Here is a 24,300-nt window from a genome sequence, read left to right as displayed (position 1 = left end):
TGGCGCAATGGTTAGCGCGTTCAGCTGTTAACCGAAAGGTTGGTGGTTCGAGCCCACCCGGAAGAGGTGTTGTGGGGTCTCAAATGTAACGTAAAAAGTCAGAGTTTTTCCACAATACCTGACGAACATTTAATTTTTGGGCTTCCGTGGCGCATTTTTAGCGCGTTCAGCTGTTAACCGAAAGTCTGGTGGTTCGAGCCCACCCGGGAGAGGTGTTGTGGGGTCTCTGATGTAGCGTGAAAAGTCATAATTTTTCCACAATACCTGACAACCATTTAATTTCAGAGCTTCCGTGGCTCAATGCTTAGAGCGTTCGGCTGTTATCTAATAGGTTGGTGGTTCAAGCCCACCCGGGAGCGGTGTTATGGGTTCTCAAATGTAACGTAAAAAGCCAAAGTTTTTCCAAAATACCTGACGACCATTTATTGTTTGGGCTTCCGTGGCGCAATGTTTAGCGCGTTCGGCTGTTAACCGAAAGGTTGGTGGCTCGAGCCCACCCGGGAGAGGTGTTGTGGGATCTCAGATGTAGCGTGAAAAGGCAAAGTTTTTCCACAATACCTGACGAACATTTATTTTTTGGGCTTCCGTGGCGCAATGGTTAGCGCGTTCAGCTGTTAACCGAAAGGTTGGTGGTTCGAGCCCACACGGGAGCGGTGTTATGGGATGTCAAATTTAACGTAAAAAAACAGAGTTTTTCCACAATACCTGACGAACATTTAATTTTCAGGCTTCCGTGGCGCAATGGTTAGCGCGTTCAGCTGTTAACCGAAAGGTTGGTGGTTCGAGCCCACCCGGAAGCGGTGTTGTGGGGTCTCAAATGTAACGTAAAAAGGCAAAGTTTTTCCACAATACCTGACGAACATTTATTTTTTGGGCTTCCGTGGCGCAATGGTTAGCGCGTTCAGCTGTTAACCGAAAGGTTGGTGGTTCGAGCCCACCCGGAAGAGGTGTTGTGGGGTCTCAAATGTAACGTAAAAAGTCAGAGTTTTTCCACAATACCTGACGAACATTTAATTTTTGGGCTTCCGTGGCGCATTTTTTAGCGCGTTCAGCTGTTAACCGAAAGTCTGGTGGTTCGAGCCCACCCGGGAGAGGTGTTGTGGGGTCTCTGATGTAGCGTGAAAAGTCATAATTTTTCCACAATACCTGACAACCATTTAATTTCAGAGCTTCCGTGGCTCAATGCTTAGAGCGTTCGGCTGTTATCTAATAGGTTGGTGGTTCAAGCCCACCCGGGAGCGGTGTTATGGGTTCTCAAATGTAACGTAAAAAGCCAAAGTTTTTCCAAAATACCTGACGACCATTTATTGTTTGGGCTTCCGTGGCGCAATGGTTAGCGCGTTCGGCTGTTAACCGAAAGGTTGGTGGCTCGAGCCCACCCGGGAGAGGTGTTGTGGGATCTCAGATGTAGCGTGAAAAGGCAAAGTTTTTCCACAATACCTGACGAACATTTATTTTTTGGGCTTCCGTGGCGCAATGGATAGCGCGTTCGGCTGTTAACCGAAAGGTTGGTGGTTCGAGCCCACACGGGAGCGGTGTTGCGAAGTGTCAAATGTAACGTAAAAAGGCAAAGTTTTTCCACAATACCTGACGAACATTTAATTTTCAGGCTTCCGTGGCGCAATGGTTAGCGCGTTCAGCTGTTAACCGAAAGGTTGGTGGTTCGAGCCCACACGGGAGCGGTGTTATGGGATGTCAAATTTAACGTAAAAAAACAGAGTTTTTCCACAATACCTGACGAACATTTAATTTTCAGGCTTCCGTGGCGCAATGGTTAGCGCGTTCAGCTGTTAACCGAAAGGTTGGTGGTTCGAGCCCACCCGGAAGCGGTGTTGTAGGGTCTCAAATGTAACGTAAAAAGGCAAAGTTTTTCCACAATACCTGACGAACATTTATTTTTTGGGCTTCCGTGGCGCAATGGATAGCGCGTTCGGCTGTTAACCGAAAGGTTGGTGGTTCGAGCCCACACGGGAGCGGTGTTATGGGATCTCAAATGTAACGTAAAAAGTCAGAGTTTTTCCACAATACCTGACGAACATTTAATTTTTAGGCTTCCGTGGCGCAATGGTTAGCGCGTTCAGCTGTTAACCGAAAGGTTGGTGGTTCGAGCCCACCCGGAAGAGGTGTTGTGGGGTCTCAAATGTAACGTAAAAAGTCAGAGTTTTTCCACAATACCTGACGAACATTTAATTTTTGGGCTTCCGTGGCGCATTTTTTAGCGCGTTCAGCTGTTAACCGAAAGTCTGGTGGTTCGAGCCCACCCGGGAGAGGTGTTGTGGGGTCTCTGATGTAGCGTGAAAAGTCATAATTTTTCCACAATACCTGACAACCATTTAATTTCAGAGCTTCCGTGGCTCAATGCTTAGAGCGTTCGGCTCTTATCTAATAGGTTGGTGGTTCGAGCCCACCCGGGAGCGGTGTTATGGGATCTCAAATGTAACGTAAAAAGTCAGAGTTTTTCCACAATACCTGACGAACATTAATTTGTTGGGCTTCCGTGGCGCAATGGTTAGCGCGTTCGGCTGTTAACCGAAAGGTTGGTGGTTCGAGCCCACCCGGGAGCGGTGTTGTGGGGTCTCAAATGTAACGTAAAAAGTCAGAGTTTTTCCACAATACCTGACGAACATTTAATTTTTAGGCTTCCGTGGCGCAATGGTTAGCGCGTTCAGCTGTTAACCGAAAGGTTGGTGGTTCGAGCCCACCCGGGAGCGGTGTTATGGGATCTCAAATGTAACGTAAAAAGTCAGAGTTTTTCCACAATACCTGACAACCATTCAATTTCTGCGCTTCCGTGGCTCAATGGTTAGCGCGTTCGGCTGTTAACCAATAGGTTGGTGGTTCGAGCCCACCCGGGAGCGGTGTTGTGGGGTCTCAAATGTAACGTAAAAAGTCAGAGTTTTTCCACAATACCTGACGAACATTAAATTTTTGGGCTTCCGTGGCGCAATGGTTAGCGCGCAGCGCGTTCAGCTGTTAAACGAAAAGTTGGTGGTTCGAGCCCACCCGCGAGAGGTGTTGTGGGGTCTCTGATGTAGCGTGAAAAGTCATAACTTTTCCACAATACCTGACAACCATTTAATTTCTGAGCTACCGTGGCTCAATGGTTAGCGCGTTCGGCTGTTAACCAATAGGTTGGTGGTTCGAGTCCACCCGGGAGCGGTGTTATGGGATCTCAAATGTAACGTAAAAAGTCAGAGTTTTTCCACAATACCTGACGAACATTAAATTTTTGGGCTTCCGTGGCGCAATGGTTAGCGCGCAGCGCGTTCAGCTGTTAACCGAAAGGTTGGTGGTTCGAGCCCACCCGCGAGAGGTGTTGTGGGGTCTCTGATGTAGCGTGAAAAGTCATAACTTTTCCACAATACCTGACAACCATTTAATTTCTGAGCTACCGTGGCTCAATGGTTAGCGCGTTCGGCTGTTAACCAATAGGTTGGTGGTTCGAGTCCACCCGGGAGCGGTGTTATGGGATCTCAAATGTAACGTAAAAAGTCAGAGTTTTTCCACAATACCTGACGAACATTAAATTTTTGGGCTTCCGTGGCGCAATGGTTAGCGCGTTCGGCTGTTAACCGAAAGGTTGGTGGTTCGAGTCCACCCGGGAGCGGTGTTGTGGGGTCTCAAATGTAACGTAAAAAGTCAGAGTTTTTCCACAATACCTGACGAACATTTAATTTTTAGGCTTCCATGGCGCAATGTTTAGCGCGTTCAGCTGTTAACCGAAAGGTTGGTGGTTCGAGCCCACCCGGAAGCGGTGTTGCGGGGTCTCAAATGTAACGTAAAAAGTCAGAGTTTTTCCACAATACCTGACGAACATTAAATTTTTGGGCTTCCGTGGCGCAATGGTTAGCGCGCAGCGCGTTCAGCTGTTAACCGAAAGGTTGGTGGTTCGAGCCCACCCGCGAGAGGTGTTGTGGGGTCTCTGATGTAGCGTGAAAAGTCATAACTTTTACACAATAATTGACAACCATTTAATTTCTGAGCATCCGTGGCTCAATGGTTAGCGCGTTCGGCTGTTAACCAATAGGTTGGTGGTTCGAGCCAACCCGGGAGCGGTGTTATGGGATCTAAATGTAACGTAAAAAGTCAGAGTTTTTCCACAATACCTGACGAACATTAAATTGTTGGGCTTCCGTGGCGCAATGGTTAGCGCGTTCGGCTGTTAACCGAAAGGTTGGTGGTTCGAGCCCACCCGGGAGCGGTGTTGTGGGGTCTCAAATGTAACGTAAAAAGTCAGAGTTTTTCCACAATACCTGACGAACATTTAACTTTTAGGCTTCCGTGGCGCAATGGTTAGCGCGTTCAGCTGTTAACCGAAAGGTTGGTGGTTCGAGCCCACCCGGGAGCGGTGTTATGGGATCTCAAATGTAACGTAAAAAGTCAGAGTTTTTCCACAATACCTGACAACCATTCAATTTCTGAGCTTCCGTGGCTCAATGGTTAGCGCGTTCGGCTGTTAACCAATAGGTTGGTGGTTCGAGCCCACCCGGGAGCGGTGTTGTGAAGTCTCAAATGTAACGTAAAAAGGCAAAGTTTTTCCACAATACCTGACGAACATTTAATTTTTAGGCTTCCGTGGCGCAATGGTTAGCGCGTTCAGCTGTTAACCGAAAGGTTGGTGGTTCGAGCCCACCCGGGAGCGGTGTTATGGGATCTCAAATGTAACGTAAAAAGTCAGAGTTTTTCCACAATACCTGACAACCATTCAATTTCTGAGCGTCCGTGGCTCAATGGTTAGCAGGTTCGGCTGTTAACCAATAGATTGGTGGTTCGAGCCCACCCGGGAGCGGTGTTGTGAAGTGTCAAATGTAACGTAAAAAGGCAAAGTTTTTCCACAATACCTGACGAACATTTAATTTTCAGGCTTCCGTGGCGCAATGGTTAGCGCGTTCAGCTGTTAACCGAAAGGTTGGTGGTTCGAGCCCACCCGGGAGCGGTGTTATGGGATCTCAAATGTAACGTAAAAAGTCAGAGTTTTTCCACAATACCTGACAACCATTCAATTTCTGAGCTTCCGTGGCTCAATGGTTAGCGCGTTCGGCTGTTAACCAATAGGTTGGTGGTTCGAGCCCACCCGGGAGCGGTGTTGTGAAGTCTCAAATGTAACGGAAAAAGGCAAAGTTTTTCCACAATACCTGACGAACATTTAATTTTCAGGCTTCCGTGGCGCAATGGTTAGCGCGTTCAGCTGTTAACCGAAAGGTTGGTGGTTCGAGCCCACACGGAAGCGGTGTTATGGGATGTCAAATGTAACGTAAAAAGTCAGAGTTTTTCCACAATACCTGACGAACATTTAATTTTCAGGCTTCCGTGGCGCAATGGTTAGCGCGTTCAGCTGTTAACCGAAAGGTTGGTGGTTCGAGCCCACCCGGAAGCGGTGTTGCGGGGTCTCAAATGTAACGTAAAAAGTCAGAGTTTTTCCACAATACCTGACGAACATTAAATTTTTGGGCTTCCGTGGCGCAATGGTTAGCGCGCAGCGCGTTCAGCTGTTAACCGAAAGGTTGGTGGTTCGAGCCCACCCGCGAGAGGTGTTGTGGGGTCTCTGATGTAGCGTGAAAAGTCATAACTTTTACACAATAATTGACAACCATTTAATTTCTGAGCATCCGTGGCTCAATGGTTAGCGCGTTCGGCTGTTAACCAATAGGTTGGTGGTTCGAGCCAACCCGGGAGCGGTGTTATGGGATCTAAATGTAACGTAAAAAGTCAGAGTTTTTCCACAATACCTGACGAACATTAAATTGTTGGGCTTCCGTGGCGCAATGGTTAGCGCGTTCGGCTGTTAACCGAAAGGTTGGTGGTTCGAGCCCACCCGGGAGCGGTGTTGTGGGGTCTCAAATGTAACGTAAAAAGTCAGAGTTTTTCCACAATACCTGACGAACATTTAACTTTTAGGCTTCCGTGGCGCAATGGTTAGCGCGTTCAGCTGTTAACCGAAAGGTTGGTGGTTCGAGCCCACCCGGGAGCGGTGTTATGGGATCTCAAATGTAACGTAAAAAGTCAGAGTTTTTCCACAATACCTGACAACCATTCAATTTCTGAGCTTCCGTGGCTCAATGGTTAGCGCGTTCGGCTGTTAACCAATAGGTTGGTGGTTCGAGCCCACCCGGGAGCGGTGTTGTGAAGTCTCAAATGTAACGTAAAAAGGCAAAGTTTTTCCACAATACCTGACGAACATTTAATTTTTAGGCTTCCGTGGCGCAATGGTTAGCGCGTTCAGCTGTTAACCGAAAGGTTGGTGGTTCGAGCCCACCCGGGAGCGGTGTTATGGGATCTCAAATGTAACGTAAAAAGTCAGAGTTTTTCCACAATACCTGACAACCATTCAATTTCTGAGCTTCCGTGGCTCAATGGTTAGCGCGTTCGGCTGTTAACCAATAGGTTGGTGGTTCGAGCCCACAAGGGAGCGGTGTTGTGAAGTCTCAAATGTAACGTAAAAAGGCAAAGTTTTTCCACAATACCTGACGAACATTTAATTTTCAGGCTTCCGTGGCGCAATGGTTAGCGCGTTCAGCTGTTAACCGAAAGGTTGGTGGTTCGAGCCCACACGGAAGCGGTGTTATGGGATGTCAAATGTAACGTAAAAAGTCAGAGTTTTTCCACAATACCTGACGAACATTTAATTTTCAGGCTTCCGTGGCGCAATGGTTAGCGCGTTCAGCTGTTAACCGAAAGGTTGGTGGTTCGAGCCCACCCGGAAGCGGTGTTGTGGGGTCTCAAATGTAACGTAAAAAGGCAAAGTTTTTCCACAATACCTGACGAACATTTATTTTTTGGGCTTCCGTGGCGCAATGGTTAGCGCGTTCAGCTGTTAACCGAAAGGTTGGTGGTTCGAGCCCACCTGGAAGCGGTGTTGTGGAGTCTCAGATGTAGCGTGAAAAGTCATAACTTTTCCACAATACCTGACAACCATTCAATTTCTGAGTTTCCGTGGCTCAATGGTTAGCGCGTTAGGCTGTTAACAAATAGGTTGGTGGTTCGAGCCCACCCGGGAGCGGTGTTATGGGATCTCAAATGTAACGTAAAAAGTCAGAGTTTTTTCCACAATACCTGACGAACACTTAATTTTTGGGCTTCCGTGGCGCAATGGTTAGCGCGTTCAGCTGTTAACCGAAAGGTTGGTGGTTCGAGCCCACCCGGGAGCGGTGTTATGGGATCTCAAATGTAACGTAAAAAGTCAGAGTTTTTCCACAATACCTGACGAACATTTAATTTTTAGGCTTCCATGGCGCAATTTTTAGTGCGTTCAGCTGTTAACCGAAAGGTTGGTGGTTCGAGCCCACCCGGAAGCGGTGTTGTGGGGTCTCAAATGTAACGTAAAAAGGCAAAGTTTTTCCACAATACCTGACGAACATTTATTTTTTGGGCTTCCGTGGCGCAATGGTTAGCGCGTTCAGCTGTTAACTGTTTACGCGAAAATTCGGTTACTCGTATTGGGAGAGCTTAAATCGCTTTCGAACCCGACTGAAAAAAGTCCGAAAGTTTTTAGATGGAACTTTGAAGATGTTCGTTCGACACGCGTGGATTTAAAATGAGGATAGTACAACCAAGAAAACGACTTTAGTAAAATTAACAAAAACAGTGTCTTTAATAGTAGCTTAAAGTATCCAGTTCTGAGTTTACAATTCGATGTCATTCATAAGGCGGACTCACAGACTAATCCCTAAGGCGGACTTAAAGAAGAATCCCTAACCTATTAGGCTGAATAACAACATCGCAACTAAAGTTTTAAAATCTCAATATTTCCTTATATAGTAATATAGTTGCATGGGCAAGAATATTTTTTAGAGTTACAATATTTTTTAAACAGAGTCGCTTACAGGAAACATTAAGCTATCACAAGTTAATTTAAAAAATATAAAATACTAAAAATAAGATTTGTTCGGTAACCTAATAAAGAACTAGATTTTTGATTTAACACAAGCTCCCCCCTTGAACATTAAGTGTTCAAGAAAGATCTTAAACCGATCAGTTCAGATATGGACGCAGTTCCAAAATTTTGTCCAGAGGTTAAGCCAGTTAGATATATCCCTTTGAAACGTTGCATTTCCCACTTTGGAAGTCTCACATGAAGTTCCCGCGAGGCCGACACACCTCCGTACTTCCAGACAGCTTGCAAACAATTTTCATCTTGTGGATTAGGTTGAGACGAGAGTCCATCCATCGGTGGGAGTCCTGGGTTGATTAGTGTTGACCCCGTGGATCCAGCTGGATTTGCTCGTAGATTTTGAACTAAGGAAGTTCCTCGTTGTTTAGGACGATCGTGTAGACGCTGGACAGCACCACGAACCTCAATGATTTCGTCATTGTCCTTAATACAGGTCTCGAACTCCCTTTTCTCTTCTTCAGGGTTATCGATAAGACGCTCCACGGTAGCGTTTAGTAAGATCAGTTTCTCCTCCATATTGTTGAGAAGTAGAATGCCATTTTGAAGGTGATCGAGACAAGGATTTCCATCACCCTTTTCTTTCTGAAGCACAGAGGTAGTCTTCGTACTGGAAGCTCGGAATGGTTTATGTTTTCTTGTTGTTTTTGCAAATTCTCTGGCGGCAAAGTCCGGATCTTCTGGCTGTTGTTGACCCTCCATGGTATTAATGCTAAATCGGCGTATCCTCCCGGGTTTCGGCACCAAAATGTTCACGCGAAAATTCGGTTACTCGTATTGGGAGAGCTTAAATCGCTTTCGAACCCGACTGAAAAAAGTCCGAAAATTTTTAGATGGAACTTTGAAGATGTTCGTTCGACACGCGTGGATTTAAAATGAGGATAGTACAACCAAGAAAACGACTTTAGTAAAATTAACAAAAACAGTGTCTTTAATAGTAGCTTAAAGTATCCAGTTCTGAGTTTACAATTCGATGTCATTCATAAGGCGGACTCACAGACTAATCCCTAAGGCGGACTTAAAGAAGAATCCCTAACCTATTAGGCTGAATAACAACATCGCAACTAAAGTTTTAAAATCTCAATATTTCCTTATATAGTAATATAGTTGCATGGGCAAGAATATTTTTTAGAGTTACAATATTTTTTAAACAGAGTCGCTTACAGGAAACATTAAGCTATCACAAGTTAATTTAAAAAATATAAAATACTAAAAATAAGATTTGTTCGGTAACCTAATAAAGAACTAGATTTTTGATTTAACATTAACCGAAAGGTTGGTGGTTCGAGCCCACCCGGAAGCGGTGTTGTGGAGTCTCAGATGTAGCGTGAAAAGTCATAACTTTTCCACAATACCTGACAACCATTCAGTTTCTGAGTTTCCGTGGCTCAATGGTTAGCGCGTTAGGCTGTTAACAAATAGGTTGGTGGTTCGAGCCCACCCGGAAGCGGTGTTGTGGGGTCTCAAATGTAACGTAAAAAGGCAAAGTTTTTCCACAATACCTGACGAACATTAAATTTTTGGGCTTCCGTGGCGCAATGGTTAGCGCGCAGCGCGATCAGCTGTTAACCGAAAGGTTGGTGGTTCGAGCCCACCCGCGAGAGGTGTTGTGGGGTCTCTGATGTATCGTGAAAAGTCATAACTTTTCCACAATACCTGACAACCACTTAATTTCTGAGCTACCGTGGCTCAATGGTTAGCGCGTTCGGCTGTTAACCAATAGGTTGGTGGTTCGAGTCCACCCGGGAGCGGTGTTATGGGATCTCAAATGTAACGTAAAAAGTCAGAGTTTTTCCACAATACCTGACGAACATTAAATTTTTGGGCTTCCGTGGCGCAATGGTTAGCGCGTTCGGCTGTTAACCGAAAGGTTGGTGGTTCGAGCCCACCCGGGAGCGGTGTTGTGGGGTCTCAAATGTAACGTAAAAAGTCAGAGTTTTTCCACAATACCTGACGAACATTTAATTTTTAGGCTTCCATGGCGCAATTTTTAGTGCGTTCAGCTGTTAACCGAAAGGTTGGTGGTTCGAGCCCACCCGGAAGCGGTGTTGTGGGGTCTCAAATGTAACGTAAAAAGTCAGAGTTTTTCCACAATACCTGACGAACATTAAATTTTTGGGCTTCCGTGGCGCAATGGTTAGCGCGCAGCGCGTTCAGCTGTTAACCGAAAGGTTGGTGATTCGAGCCCACCCGCGAGAGGTGTTGTGGGGTCTCTGATGTAGCGTGAAAAGTCATAACTTTTCCACAATACCTGACAACCATTTAATTTCTGAGCATCCGTGGCTCAATGGTTAGCGCGTTCTGCTGTTAACCAATAGGTTGGTGGTTCGAGCCCACCCGGGAGCGGTGTTGTGGGGTCTCAAATGTAACGTAAAAAGTCAGAGTTTTTCCACAATACCTGACGAACATTTAATTTTTAGGCTTCCGTGGCGCAATGGTTAGCGCGTTCAGCTGTTAACCGAAGGGTTGGTGGTTCGAGCCCACCCGGAAGCGGTGTTGTGGGGTCTCAAATGTAACGTAAAAAGTCAGAGTTTTTCCACAATACCTGACGAACATTTAATTTTTGGGCTTCCGTGGCATATTTTTTAGCGCGTTCAGCTGTTAACCGAAAGGTTGGTGGTTCGAGCCCACCCGGGAGAGGTGTTGTGGGGTCTCTGATGTAGCGTGAAAAGTCATAACTTTTCCACAATACCTGACAACCATTTACTTTCTGAGCTTCCGTGGCTCAATGGTTAGCGCGTTCGGCTGTTAACCAATAGGTTGGTGGTTCGAGCCCACCCGGGAGCGGTGTTATGGGATCTCAAATGTAACGTAAAAAGTCAGAGTTTTTCCACAATACCTGACAAACATTAAATTGTTGGGCTTCCGTGGCGCAATGGTTAGCGCGTTCGGCTGTTAACCGAAAGGTTGGTGGTTCGAGCCCACCCGGGAGCGGTGTTGTGAAGTCTCGAATGTAACGTAAAAAGGCAAAGTTTTTCCACAATACCTGACGAACATTTACTTTTTAGGCTTCCATGGCGCAATTTTTAGTGCGTTCAGCTGTTAACCGAAAGGTTGGTGGTTCGAGCCCACCCGGAAGCGGTGTTGTGGGGTCTCAAATGTAACGTAAAAAGTCAGAGTTTTTCCACAATACCTGACGAACATTTAATTTTCAGGCTTCCGTGGCGCAATGGTTAGCGCGTTCAGCTGTTAACCGAAAGGTTGGTGGTTCGAGCCCACACGGAAGCGGTGTTATGGGATGTCAAATGTAACGTAAAAAGTCAGAGTTTTTCCACAATACCTGACGAACATTTAATTTTCAGGCTTCCGTGGCGCAATGGTTAGCGCGTTCAGCTGTTAACCGAAAGGTTGGTGGTTCGAGCCCACCCGGAAGCGGTGTTGTGGGGTCTCAAATGTAACGTAAAAAGGCAAAGTTTTTCCACAATACCTGACGAACATTTATTTTTTGGGCTTCCGTGGCGCAATGGATAGCGCGTTCGGCTGTTAACCGAAAGGTTGGTGGTTCGAGCCCACACGGGAGCGGTGTTATGGGATCTCAAATGTAACGTAAAAAGTCAGAGTTTTTCCACAATACCTGACGAACATTTAATTTTCAGGCTTCCGTGGCGCAATGGTTAGCGCGTTCAGCTGTTAACCGAAAGGTTGGTGGTTCGAGCCCACCCGGAAGCGGTGTTGTGGAGTCTCAGATGTAGCGTGAAAAGTCATAACTTTTCCACAATACCTGACAACCTTTCAATTTCTGAGTTTCCGTGGCTCAATGGTTAGCGCGTTAGGCTGTTAACAAATAGGTTGGTGGTTCGAGCCCACCCGGGAGCGGTGTTATGGGATCTCAAATGTAACGTAAAAAGTCAGAGTTTTTCCACAATACCTGACGAACATTAAATTGTTGGGCTTCCGTGGCGCAATGGTTAGCGCGTTCGGCTGTTAACCGAAAGGTTGGTGGTTCGAGCCCACCCGGGAGCGGTGTTGTTGGGTCTCAAATGTAACGTAAAAAGTCAGAGTTTTTCCACAATACCTGACGAACATTTAATTTTTAGGCTTCCGTGGCGCAATGGTTAGCGCGTTCAGCTGTTAACCGAAGGGTTGGTGGTTCGAGCCCACCCGGAAGCGGTGTTGTGGGGTCTCAAATGTAACGTAAAAAGTCAGAGTTTTTCCACAATACCTGACGAACATTTAATTTTTGGGCTTCCGTGGCATATTTTTTAGCGCTTTCAGCTGTTAACCGAAAGGTTGGTGGTTCGAGCCCACCCGGGAGAGGTGTTGTGGGGTCTCTGATGTAGCGTGAAAAGTCATAACTTTTCCACAATACCTGACAACCATTTACTTTCTGAGCTTCCGTGGCTCAATGGTTAGCGCGTTCGGCTGTTAACCAATAGGTTGGTGGTTCGAGCCCACCCGGGAGCGGTGTTATGGGATCTCAAATGTATCGTAAAAAGTCAGAGTTTTTCCACAATACCTGACAAACATTAAATTGTTGGGCTTCCGTGGCGCAATGGTTAGCGCGTTCGGCTGTTAACCGAAAGGTTGGTGGTTCGAGCCCACCCGGGAGCGGTGTTGTGAAGTCTCGAATGTAACGTAAAAAGGCAAAGTTTTTCCACAATACCTGACGAACATTTACTTTTTAGGCTTCCATGGCGCAATTTTTAGTGCGTTCAGCTGTTAACCGAAAGGTTGGTGGTTCGAGCGCACCCGGAAGCGGTGTTTTGGGGTCTCAAATGTAACGTAAAAAGTCAGAGTTTTTCCACAATACCTGACGAACATTTACTTTTTGGGCTTCCGTGGCGCAATGGTTAGCGCGTTCGGCTGTTAACCGAAAGGTTGGTGGTTCGAGCGCACCCGGAAGCGGTGTTGTGGGGTCTCAAATGTAACGTAAAAAGTCAGAGTTTTTCCACAATACCTGACAAACATTAAATTGTTGGGCTTCCGTGGCGCAATGGTTAGCGCGTTCGGCTGTTAACCGAAAGGTTGGTGGTTCGAGCCCACCCGGGAGCGGTGTTGTGAAGTCTCGAATGTAACGTAAAAAGGCAAAGTTTTTCCACAATACCTGACGAACATTTACTTTTTAGGCTTCCATGGCGCAATTTTTAGTGCGTTCAGCTGTTAACCGAAAGGTTGGTGGTTCGAGCGCACCCGGAAGCGGTGTTGTGGGGTCTCAAATGTAACGTAAAAAGTCAGAGTTTTTCCACAATACCTGACGAACATTTACTTTTTGGGCTTCCGTGGCGCAATGGTTAGCGCGTTCGGCTGTTAACCGAAAGGTTGGTGGTTCGAGCCCACCCGGGAGCGGTGTTGTGGGGTCTCAAATGTAACGTAAAAAGTTAGAGTTTTTCCACAATACCTGACGAACATTTAATTTATAGGCTTCCAAGGCGCAATGGTTAGAGCGTTCAGCTGTTAACCGAAAGGTTGGTGGTTCGAGCCCACCCGGAAGCGGTGTTGTGGGGTCTCAAATGTAACGTAAAAAGTCAAAGTTTTTCCACAATACCTGACGAACATTAAATTTTTGGGCTTCCGTGGTGCAATGGATAGCGCGTTCGGCTGTTAACCGAAAGGTTGGTGGTTCGAGCCCACACGGGAGCGGTGTTATGGGATCTCAAATGTAACGTAAAAAGTCAAAGTTTTTCCACAATACCTGACGAACATTTAATTTTCAGGCTTCCGTGGCGCAATGGTTAGCGCGTTCAGCTGTTAACCGAAAGGTTGGTGGTTCGAGCCCACCCGGAAGCGGTGTTGTGGAGTCTCAGATGTAGCGTGAAAAGTCATAACTTTTCCACAATACCTGACAACCATTCAATTTCTGAGTTTCCGTGGCTCAATGGTTAGCGCGTTAGGCTGTTAACAAATAGGTTGGTGGTTCGAGCCCACCCGGGAGCGGTGTTATGGGATCTCAAATGTAACGTAAAAAGTCAGAGTTTTTCCACAATACCTGACGAACATTAAATTGTTGGGCTTCCAAGGCGCAATGGTTAGCGCGTTCGGCTGTTAACCGAAAGGTTGGTGGTTCGAGCCCACCCGGGAGCGGTGTTGTTGGGTCTCAAATGTAACGTAAAAAGTCAGAGTTTTTCCACAATACCTGACGAACATTTAATTTTTAGGCTTCCGTGGCGCAATGGTTAGCGCGTTCAGCTGTTAACCGAAGGGTTGGTGGTTCGAGCCCACCCGGAAGCGGTGTTGTGGGGTCTCAAATGTAACGTAAAAAGTCAGAGTTTTTCCACAATACCTGACGAACATTTAATTTTTGGGCTTCCGTGGCATATTTTTTAGCGCGTTCAGCTGTTAACCGAAAGGTTGGTGGTTCGAGCCCACCCGGGAGAGGTGTTGTGGGGTCTCTGATGTAGCGTGAAAAGTCATAACTTTTCCACAATACCTGACAACCATTTACTTTCTGAGCTTCCGTGGCTCAATGGTTAGCGCGTTCGGCTGTTAACCAATAGGTTGGTGGTTCGTGCCCACCCGGGAGCGGTGTTATGGGATCTCAAATGTAACGTAAAAAGTCAGAGTTTTTCCACAATACCTGACGAACATTTACTTTTTGGGCTTCCGTGGCGCAATGGTTAACGCGTTCGGCTGTTAACCGAAAGGTTGGTGGTTCGAGCCCACCCGGGAGCGGTGTTGTGAAGTCTCGAATGTAACGTAAAAAGGCAAAGTTTTTCCACAATACCTGACGAACATTTACTTTTTGGGCTTCCGTGGCGCAATGGTTAGCGCGTTCGGCTGTTAACGGAAAGGTTGGTGGTTCGAGCCCACCCGGGAGCGGTGTTGTGGGGTCTCAAATGTAACGTAAAAAGTCAGAGTTTTTCCACAATACCTGACGAACATTTAATTTTTAGGCTTCCATGGCGCAATTTTTAGTGCGTTCAGCTGTTAACCGAAAGGTTGGTGGTTCGAGCCCACCCGGAAGCGGTGTTGTGGGGTCTCAAATGTAACGTAAAAAGTCAGAGTTTTTCCACAATACCTGACGAACATTAAATTTTTGGGCTTCCGTGGCGCAATGGTTAGCGCGCAGCGCGTTCAGCTGTTAACCGAAAGGTTGGTGGTTCGAGCCCACCCGCGAGAGGTGTTGTGGGGTCTCTGATGTAGCGTGAAAAGTCATAACTTTTCCACAATACCTGACAACCATTTACTTTCTGAGCTTCCGTGGCTCAATGGTTAGCGCGTTCGGCTGTTAACCAATAGGTTGGTGGTTCGTGCCCACCCGGGAGCGGTGTTATGGGATCTCAAATGTAACGTAAAAAGTCAGAGTTTTTCCACAATACCTGACGAACATTTACTTTTTGGGCTTCCGTGGCGCAATGGTTAACGCGTTCGGCTGTTAACCGAAAGGTTGGTGGTTCGAGCCCACCCGGGAGCGGTGTTGTGAAGTCTCGAATGTAACGTAAAAAGGCAAAGTTTTTCCACAATACCTGACGAACATTTACTTTTTGGGCTTCCGTGGCGCAATGGTTAGCGCGTTCGGCTGTTAACGGAAAGGTTGGTGGTTCGAGCCCACCCGGGAGCGGTGTTGTGGGGTCTCAAATGTAACGTAAAAAGTCAGAGTTTTTCCACAATACCTGACGAACATTTAATTTTTAGGCTTCCATGGCGCAATTTTTAGTGCGTTCAGCTGTTAACCGAAAGGTTGGTGGTTCGAGCCCACCCGGAAGCGGTGTTGTGGGGTCTCAAATGTAACGTAAAAAGTCAGAGTTTTTCCACAATACCTGACGAACATTAAATTTTTGGGCTTCCGTGGCGCAATGGTTAGCGCGCAGCGCGTTCAGCTGTTAACCGAAAGGTTGGTGGTTCGAGCCCACCCGCGAGAGGTGTTGTGGGGTCTCTGATGTAGCGTGAAAAGTCATAACTTTTCCACAATACCTGACAACCATTTAATTTCTGAGCATCCGTGGCTCAATGGTTAGCGCGTTCGGCTGTTAACCAATAGGTTGGTGGTTCGAGCCCACCCGGGAGCGGTGTTGTGGGGTCTCAAATGTAACGTAAAAAGTCAGAGTTTTTCCACAATACCTGACGAACATTTAATTTTTAGGCTTCCGTGGCGCAATGGTTAGCGCGTTCAGCTGTTAACCGAAGGGTTGGTGGTTCGAGCCCACCCGGAAGCGGTGTTGTGGGGTTTCAAATGTAACGTAAAAAGTCAGAGTTTTTCCACAATACCTGACGAACATTTAATTTTCAGGCTTCCGTGGCGCAATGGTTAGCGCGTTCAGCTGTTAACCGAAAGGTTGGTGGTTCGAGCCCACACGGAAGCGGTGTTATGGGATGTCAAATGTAACGTAAAAAGTCAGAGTTTTTCCACAATACCTGACGAACATTTAATTTTCAGGCTTCCGTGGCGCAATGGTTAGCGCGTTCAGCTGTTAACCGAAAGGTTGGTGGTTCGAGCCCACCCGGAAGCGGTGTTGTGGGGTCTCAAATGTAACGTAAAAAGGCAAAGTTTTTCCACAATACCTGACGAACATTTATTTTTTGGGCTTCCGTGGCGCAATGGATAGCGCGTTCGGCTGTTAACCGAAAGGTTGGTGGTTCGAGCCCACACGGGAGCGGTGTTATGGGATCTCAAATGTAACGTAAAAAGTCAGAGTTTTTCCACAATACCTGACGAACATTTAATTTTCAGGCTTCCGTGGCGCAATGGTTAGCGCGTTCAGCTGTTAACCGAAAGGTTGGTGGTTCGAGCCCACCCGAAAGTGGTGTTGTGGAGTCTCAGATGTAGCGTGAAAAGTCATAACTTTTCCACAATACCTGACAACCATTCAATTTCTGAGTTTCCGTGGCTCAATGGTTAGCGCGTTAGGCTGTTAACAAATAGGTTGGTGGTTCGAGCCCACCCGGGAGCGGTGTTATGGGATCTCAAATGTAACGTAAAAAGTCAGAGTTTTTCCACAATACCTGACGAACATTAAATTGTTGGGCTTCCGTGGCGCAATGGTTAGCGCGTTCGGCTGTTAACCGAAAGGTTGGTGGTTCGAGCCCACCCGGGAGCGGTGTTGTTGGGTCTCAAATGTAACGTAAAAAGTCAGAGTTTTTCCACAATACCTAACGAACATTTAATTTTTAGGCTTCCGTGGCGCAATGGTTAGCGCGTTCAGCTGTTAACCGAAGGGTTGGTGGTTCGAGCCCACCCGGAAGCGGTGTTGTGGGGTCTCAAATGTAACGTAAAAAGTCAGAGTTTTTCCACAATACCTGACGAACATTTAATTTTTGGGCTTCCGTGGCATATTTTTTAGCGCGTTCAGCTGTTAACCGAAAGGTTGGTGGTTCGAGCCCACCCGGGAGAGGTGTTGTGGGGTCTCTGATGTAGCGTGAAAAGTCATAACTTTTCCACAATACCTGACAACCATTTACTTTCTGAGCTTCCGTGGCTCAATGGTTAGCGCGTTCGGCTGTTAACCAATAGGTTGGTGGTTCGAGCCCACCCGGGAGCGGTGTTATGGGATCTCAAATGTAACGTAAAAAGTCAGAGTTTTTCCACAATACCTGACAAACATTAAATTGTTGGGCTTCCGTGGCGCAATGGTTAGCGCGTTCGGCTGTTAACCGAAAGGTTGGTGGTTCGAGCCCACCCGGGAGCGGTGTTGTGAAGTCTCAAATGTAACGTAAAAAGTCAGAGTTTTTCCACAATACCTGACAAACATTAAATTGTTGGGCTTCCGTGGCGCAATGGTTAGCGCGTTCGGCTGTTAACTGAAAGGTTGGTGGTTCGAGCCCACCCGGGAGCGGTGTTATGGGATCTCAAATGTAACGTAAAATGTCAGAGTTTTTCCACAATACCTAACGAACATTTAATTTCTGGGCTTCCGTGGCGCAATGGTTAGCGCGTTCAGCTGTTAACCGAAAGGTTGGTGGTTCGAGCCCACCCGGAAGCGGTGTTGTGGGGTCTCAAATGTAACGTAAAAAGTCAGAGTTTTTCCACAATACCTGACGAACATTAAATTTTTGGGCTTCCGTGGCGCAATGCTTAGCGCGCAGCGCGTTCAGCTGTTAACCGAAAGGTTGGTGGTTCGAGCCCACCCGCGAGAGGTGTTGTGGGGTCTCTGATGTAGCGTGAAAAGTCATAACTTTTCCACAATACCTGACAACCATTTAATTTCTGAGCATCCGTGGCGCAATGGTTAGCGCGTTCAGCTGTTAACCGAAAGGTTGGTGGTTCGAGCCCACCCGGAAGCGGTGTTGTGGAGTCTCAAATGTAACGTAAAAAGTCAGAGTTTTTCCACAATACCTGACGAACATTTAATTTTTGGGCTTCCGTGGCATATTTTTTAGCGCGTTCAGCTGTTAACCGAAAGGTTGGTGGTTCGAGCCCACCCGGGAGAGGTGTTGTGGGGTCTCTGATGTAGCGTGAAAAGTCATAACTTTTCCACAATACCTGACAACCATTTAATTTCTGAGCTTCCGTGGCTCAATGGTTAGCGCGTTCGGCTGTTAACCAGTAGGTTGGTGGTTCGAGCCCACCCGGGAGCGGTGTTATGGGATCTCAAATGTAACGTAAAAAGTCAGAGTTTTTCCACAATACCTGACAAACATTAAATTGTTTGGGCTTCCGTGGCGCAATGGTTAGCGCGTTCGGCTGTTAACCGAAAGGTTGGTGGTTCGAGCCCACCCGGGAGCGGTGTTGTGAAGTCCCGAATGTAACGTAAAAAGGCAAAGTTTTTCCACAATACCTGACGAACATTTACTTTTTGGGCTTCCGTGGCGCAATGGTTAGCGCGTTCGGCTGTTAACCGAAAGGTTGGTGGTTCGAGCCCACCCGGAAGCGGTGTTGTGGGGTCTCAAATGTAACGTAAAAAGTCAGAGTTTTTCCACAATACCTGACGAACATTAAATTTTTGGGCTTCCGTGGCGCAATGCTTAGCGCGCAGCGCGTTCAGCTGTTAACCGAAAGGTTGGTGGTTCGAGCCCACCCGCGAGAGGTGTTGTGGGGTCTCTGATGTAGCGTGAAAAGTCATAACTTTTCCACAATACCTGACAACCATTTAATTTCTGAGCATCCGTGGCGCAATGGTTAGCGCGTTCAGCTGTTAACCGAAAGGTTGGTGGTTCGAGCCCACCCGGAAGCGGTGTTGTGGAGTCTCAAATGTAACGTAAAAAGTCAGAGTTTTTCCACAATACCTGACGAACATTTAATTTTTGGGCTTCCGTGGCATATTTTTTAGCGCGTTCAGCTGTTAACCGAAAGGTTGGTGGTTCGAGCCCACCCGGGAGAGGTGTTGTGGGGTCTCTGATGTAGCGTGAAAAGTCATAACTTTTCCACAATACCTGACAACCATTTAATTTCTGAGCTTCCGTGGCTCAATGGTTAGCGCGTTCGGCTGTTAACCAGTAGGTTGGTGGTTCGAGCCCACCCGGGAGCGGTGTTATGGGATCTCAAATGTAACGTAAAAAGTCAGAGTTTTTCCACAATACCTGACAAACATTAAATTGTTTGGGCTTCCGTGGCGCAATGGTTAGCGCGTTCGGCTGTTAACCGAAAGGTTGGTGGTTCGAGCCCACCCGGGAGCGGTGTTGTGAAGTCCCGAATGTAACGTAAAAAGGCAAAGTTTTTCCACAATACCTGACGAACATTTACTTTTTGGGCTTCCGTGGCGCAATGGTTAGCGCGTTCGGCTGTTAACTGAAAGGTTGGTGGTTCGAGCCCACCCGGGAGCGGTGTTATGGGATCTCAAATGTAACGTAAAAAGTCAGAGCCTATAAATTAAATGTTCGTCAGGTATTGTGGAAAAACTCTGACTTTTTACGTTACATTTGAGACCCCACAACACCGCTCCCGGGTGGGCTCGAACCACCAACCTTTCGGTTAACAGCCGAACGCGCTAACCATTGCGCCACGGAAGCCCAAAAAGTAAATGTTCGTCAGGTATTGTGGAAAAACTTTGCATTTTTACGTTACATTCGAGACTTCACAACACCGCTCCCGGGTGGGCTCGAACCACCAACCTTTCGGTTAACAGCCGAACGCGCTAACCATTGCGCCACGGAAGCCCAACAATTTAATGTTTGTCAGGTATTGTGGAAAAACTCTGACTTTTTACGTTACATTTGAGATCCCATAACACCGCTCCCGGGTGGGCTCGAACCACCAACCTATTTGTTAACAGCCGAACGCGCTAACCATTGAGCCACGGAAACTCAGAAATTGAATGGTTGTCAGGTATTGTGGAAAAGTTATGACTTTTCACGCTACATCTGAGACTCCACAACACCGCTTCCGGGTGGGCTCGAACCACCAACCTTTCGGTTAACAGCTGAACGCGCTAACCATTGCGCCACGGAAGCCTGAAAATTAAATGTTCGTCAGGTATTGTGGAAAAACTCTGACTTTTTACGTTACATTTGAGATCCCATAACACCGCTCCCGTGTGGGCTCGAACCACCAACCTTTCGGTTAACAGCCGAACGCGCTATCCATTGCGCCACGGAAGCCCAAAAAATAAATGTTCGTCAGGTATTGTGGAAAAACTTTGCCTTTTTACGTTACATTTGAGACCCCACAACACCGCTTCCGGGTGGGCTCGAACCACCAACCTTTCGGTTAACAGCTGAACGCGCTAACCATTGCGCCACGGAAGCCTGAAAATTAAATGTTCGTCAGGTATTGTGGAAAAACTCTGACTTTTTACGTTACATTTGAGACCCCACAACACCGCTCCCGGGTGGGCTCGAACCACCAACCTATTGGTTAACAGCCGAACGCGCTAACCATTGAGCCACGGATGCTCAGAAATTAAATGGTTGTCAATTATTGTGTAAAAGTTATGACTTTTCACGCTACATCAGAGACCCCACAACACCTCTCGCGGGTGGGCTCGAACCACCAACCTTTCGGTTAACAGCTGAACGCGCTAAAAAATATGCCACGGAAGCCCAAAAATTAAATATTCGTCAGGTATTGTGGAAAAACTCTGACTTTTTACGTTACATTTGAGACCCCACAACACCGCTTCCGGGTGGGCTCGAACCACCAACCCTTCGGTTAACAGCTGAACGCGCTAACCATTGCGCCACGGAAGCCTAAAAATTAAATGTTCGTCAGGTATTGTGGAAAAACTCTGACTTTTTACGTTACATTTGAGACCCAACAGCACCGCTCCCGGGTGGGCTCGAACCACCAACCTTTCGGTTAACAGCCGAACGCGCTAACCATTGCGCCACGGAAGCCCAACAATTTAATGTTCGTCAGGTATTGTGGAAAAACTCTGACTTTTTACGTTACATTTGAGATCCCATAACACCGCTCCCGGGTGGGCTCGAACCACCAACCTATTTGTTAACAGCCTAACGCGCTAACCATTGAGCCACGGAAACTCAGAAATTGAATGGTTGTCAGGTATTGTGGAAAAGTTATGACTTTTCACGCTACATCTGAGACTCCACAACACCGCTTCCGGGTGGGCTCGAACCACCAACCTTTCGGTTAACAGCTGAACGCGCTAACCATTGCGCCACGGAAGCCTGAAAATTAAATGTTCGTCAGGTATTGTGGAAAAACTCTGACTTTTTACGTTACATTTGAGATCCCATAACACCGCTCCCGTGTGGGCTCGAACCACCAACCTTTCGGTTAACAGCCGAACGCGCTATCCATTGCGCCACGGAAGCCCAAAAAATAAATGTTCGTCAGGTATTGTGGAAAAACTTTGCCTTTTTACGTTACATTTGAGACCCCACAACACCGCTTCCGGGTGGGCTCGAACCACCAACCTTTCGGTTAACAGCTGAACGCGCTAACCATTGCGCCACGGAAGCCTGAAAATTAAATGTTCGTCAGGTATTGTGGAAAAACTCTGACTTTTTACGTTACATTTGAGACCCCACAACACCGCTCCCGGGTGGACTCGAACCACCAACCTATTGGTTAACAGCCGAACGCGCTAACCATTGAGCCACGGATGCTCAGAAATTAAATGGTTGTCAATTATTGTGTAAAAGTTATGACTTTTCACGCTACATCAGAGACCCCACAACACCTCTCGCGGGTGGGCTCGAACCACCAACCTTTCGGTTAACAGCTGAACGCGCTGCGCGCTAACCATTGCGCCACGGAAGCCCAAAAATTTAATGTTCGTCAGGTATTGTGGAAAAGTTATGACTTTTCACGCTACATCAGAGACCCCACAACACCTCTCGCGGGTGGGCTCGAACCACCAACCTTTCGGTTAACAGCTGAACGCGCTGCGCGCTAAACATTGCGCGACGGAAGCCCAAAAATTTAATGTTCGTCAGGTATTGTGGAAAAACTCTGACTTTTTACGTTACATTTGAGATCCCATAACACCGCTCCCGGGTGGACTCGAACCACCAACCTATTGGTTAACAGCCGAACGCGCTATCCATTGCGCCACGGAAGCCCAAAAAATAAATGTTCGTCAGGTATTGTGGAAAAACTTTGCCTTTTTACGTTACATTTGAGACCCCACAACACCGCTTCCGGGTGGGCTCGAACCACCAACCCTTCGGTTAACAGCTGAACGCGCTAACCATTGCGCCACGGAAGCCTAAAAATTAAATGTTCGTCAGGTATTGTGGAAAAACTCTGACTTTTTACGTTACATTTGAGACCCAACAACACCGCTCCCGGGTGGGCTCGAACCACCAACCTTTCGGTTAACAGCCGAACGCGCTAACCATTGCGCCACGGAAGCCCAACAATTTAATGTTCGTCAGGTATTGTGGAAAAACTCTGACTTTTTACGTTACATTTGAGATCCCATAACACCGCTCCCGGGTGGGCTCGAACCACCAACCTATTTGTTAACAGCCTAACGCGCTAACCATTGAGCCACGGAAACTCAGAAATTGAATGGTTGTCAGGTATTGTGGAAAAGTTATGACTTTTCACGCTACATCAGAGACCCCACAACACCTCTCGCGGGTGGGCTCGAACCACCAACCTTTCGGTTAACAGCTGAACGCGCTGCGCGCTAACCATTGCGCCACGGAAGCCCAAAAATTTAATGTTCGTCAGGTATTGTGGAAAAGTTATGACTTTTCACGCTACATCAGAGACCCCACAACACCTCTCGCGGGTGGGCTCGAACCACCAACCTTTCGGTTAACAGCTGAACGCGCTGCGCGCTAAACATTGCAAGACGGAAGCCCAAAAATTTAATGTTCGTCAGGTATTGTGGAAAAACTCTGACTTTTTACGTTACATTTGAGACCCCACAACACCGCTTCCGGGTGGGCTCGAACCACCAACCTTTCGGTTAACAGCTGAACGCACTAAAAATTGCGCCATGGAAGCCTAAAAATTAAATGTTCGTCAGGTATTGTGGAAAAACTGACTTTTTCCGTTACATTTGAGACCCCACAACACCGCTCCCGGGTGGGCTCGAACCACCAACCTTTCGGTTAACAGCCGAACGCGCTAACCATTGCGCCACGGAAGCCCAAAAATTTAATGTTCGTCAGGTATTGTGGAAAAACTCTGACTTTTTACGTTACATTTGAGATCCCATAACACCGCTCCCGGGTGGACTCGAACCACCAACCTATTGGTTAACAGCCGAACGCGCTAACCATTGAGCCACGGTAGCTCAGAAATTAAATGGTTGTCAGGTATTGTGGAAAAGTTATGACTTTTCACGCTACATCAGAGACCCCACAACACCTCTCGCGGGTGGGCTCGAACCACCAACCTTTCGGTTAACAGCTGATCGCGCTGCGCGCTAACCATTGCGCCACGGAAGCCCAAAAATTTAATGTTCGTCAGGTATTGTGGAAAAACTCTGACTTTTTATGTTACATTTGACATCCCATAACACCGCTTCCGTGTGGGCTCGAACCACCAACCTTTCGGTTAACAGCTGAACGCGCTAACCATTGCGCCACGGAAGCCCAAAAATTAAGTGTTCATCAGGTATTGTGGAAAAAACTCTGACTTTTTACGTTACATTTGAGATCCCATAACACCGCTCCCGGGTGGGCTCGAACCACCAACCTATTTGTTAACAGCCTAACGCGCTAACCATTGAGCCACGGAAACTCAGAAATTGAATGGTTGTCAGGTATTGTGGAAAAGTTATGACTTTTCACGCTACATCTGAGACTCCACAACACCGCTTCCGGGTGGGCTCGAACCACCAACCTTTCGGTTAACAGCTGAACGCGCTAACCATTGCGCCACGGAAGCCCAAAAAATAAATGTTCGTCAGGTATTGTGGAAAAACTTTGCCTTTTTACGTTACATTTGAGACCCCACAACACCGCTTCCGGGTGGGCTCGAACCACCAACATTTCGGTTAACAGCTGAACGCGCTAACCATTGCGCCACGGAAGCCTGAAAATTAAATGTTCGTCAGGTATTGTGGAAAAACTCTGACTTTTTATGTTACATTTGACATCCCATAACACCGCTTCCGTGTGGGCTCGAACCACCAGCCTTTCGGTTAACAGCTGAACGCGCTAACCATTGCGCCACGGAA

The 24,300-nt window shown here is 47.2% G+C and overlaps 2 non-coding genes across 2 annotated transcripts; both read left to right on the top strand.

The window, feature by feature from the left end:
• The first annotated feature begins 3,534 nt into the window (after nt 1-3,534).
• TRNAN-GUU (transfer RNA asparagine (anticodon GUU)) lies at nt 3,535-3,607 on the top strand. Its single transcript has one exon. It is a non-coding gene; the product is annotated as a tRNA-Asn (tRNA).
• Nucleotides 3,608-18,562: 14,955 nt separating this feature from the next.
• TRNAN-GUU (transfer RNA asparagine (anticodon GUU)) lies at nt 18,563-18,635 on the top strand. The gene has a single exon. It is a non-coding gene; the product is annotated as a tRNA-Asn (tRNA).
• Nucleotides 18,636-24,300: the final 5,665 nt, after the last annotated feature.

Source organism: Phalangium opilio, unplaced genomic scaffold, assembly GCF_054372755.1.
Source record: "Phalangium opilio isolate 3A_F unplaced genomic scaffold, DU_Popi_V2 ptg000505l_1, whole genome shotgun sequence".
Lineage (NCBI taxonomy): Eukaryota > Metazoa > Arthropoda > Arachnida > Opiliones > Phalangiidae > Phalangium > Phalangium opilio.
This window is presented reverse-complemented; position numbering and strand designations above follow the sequence as displayed.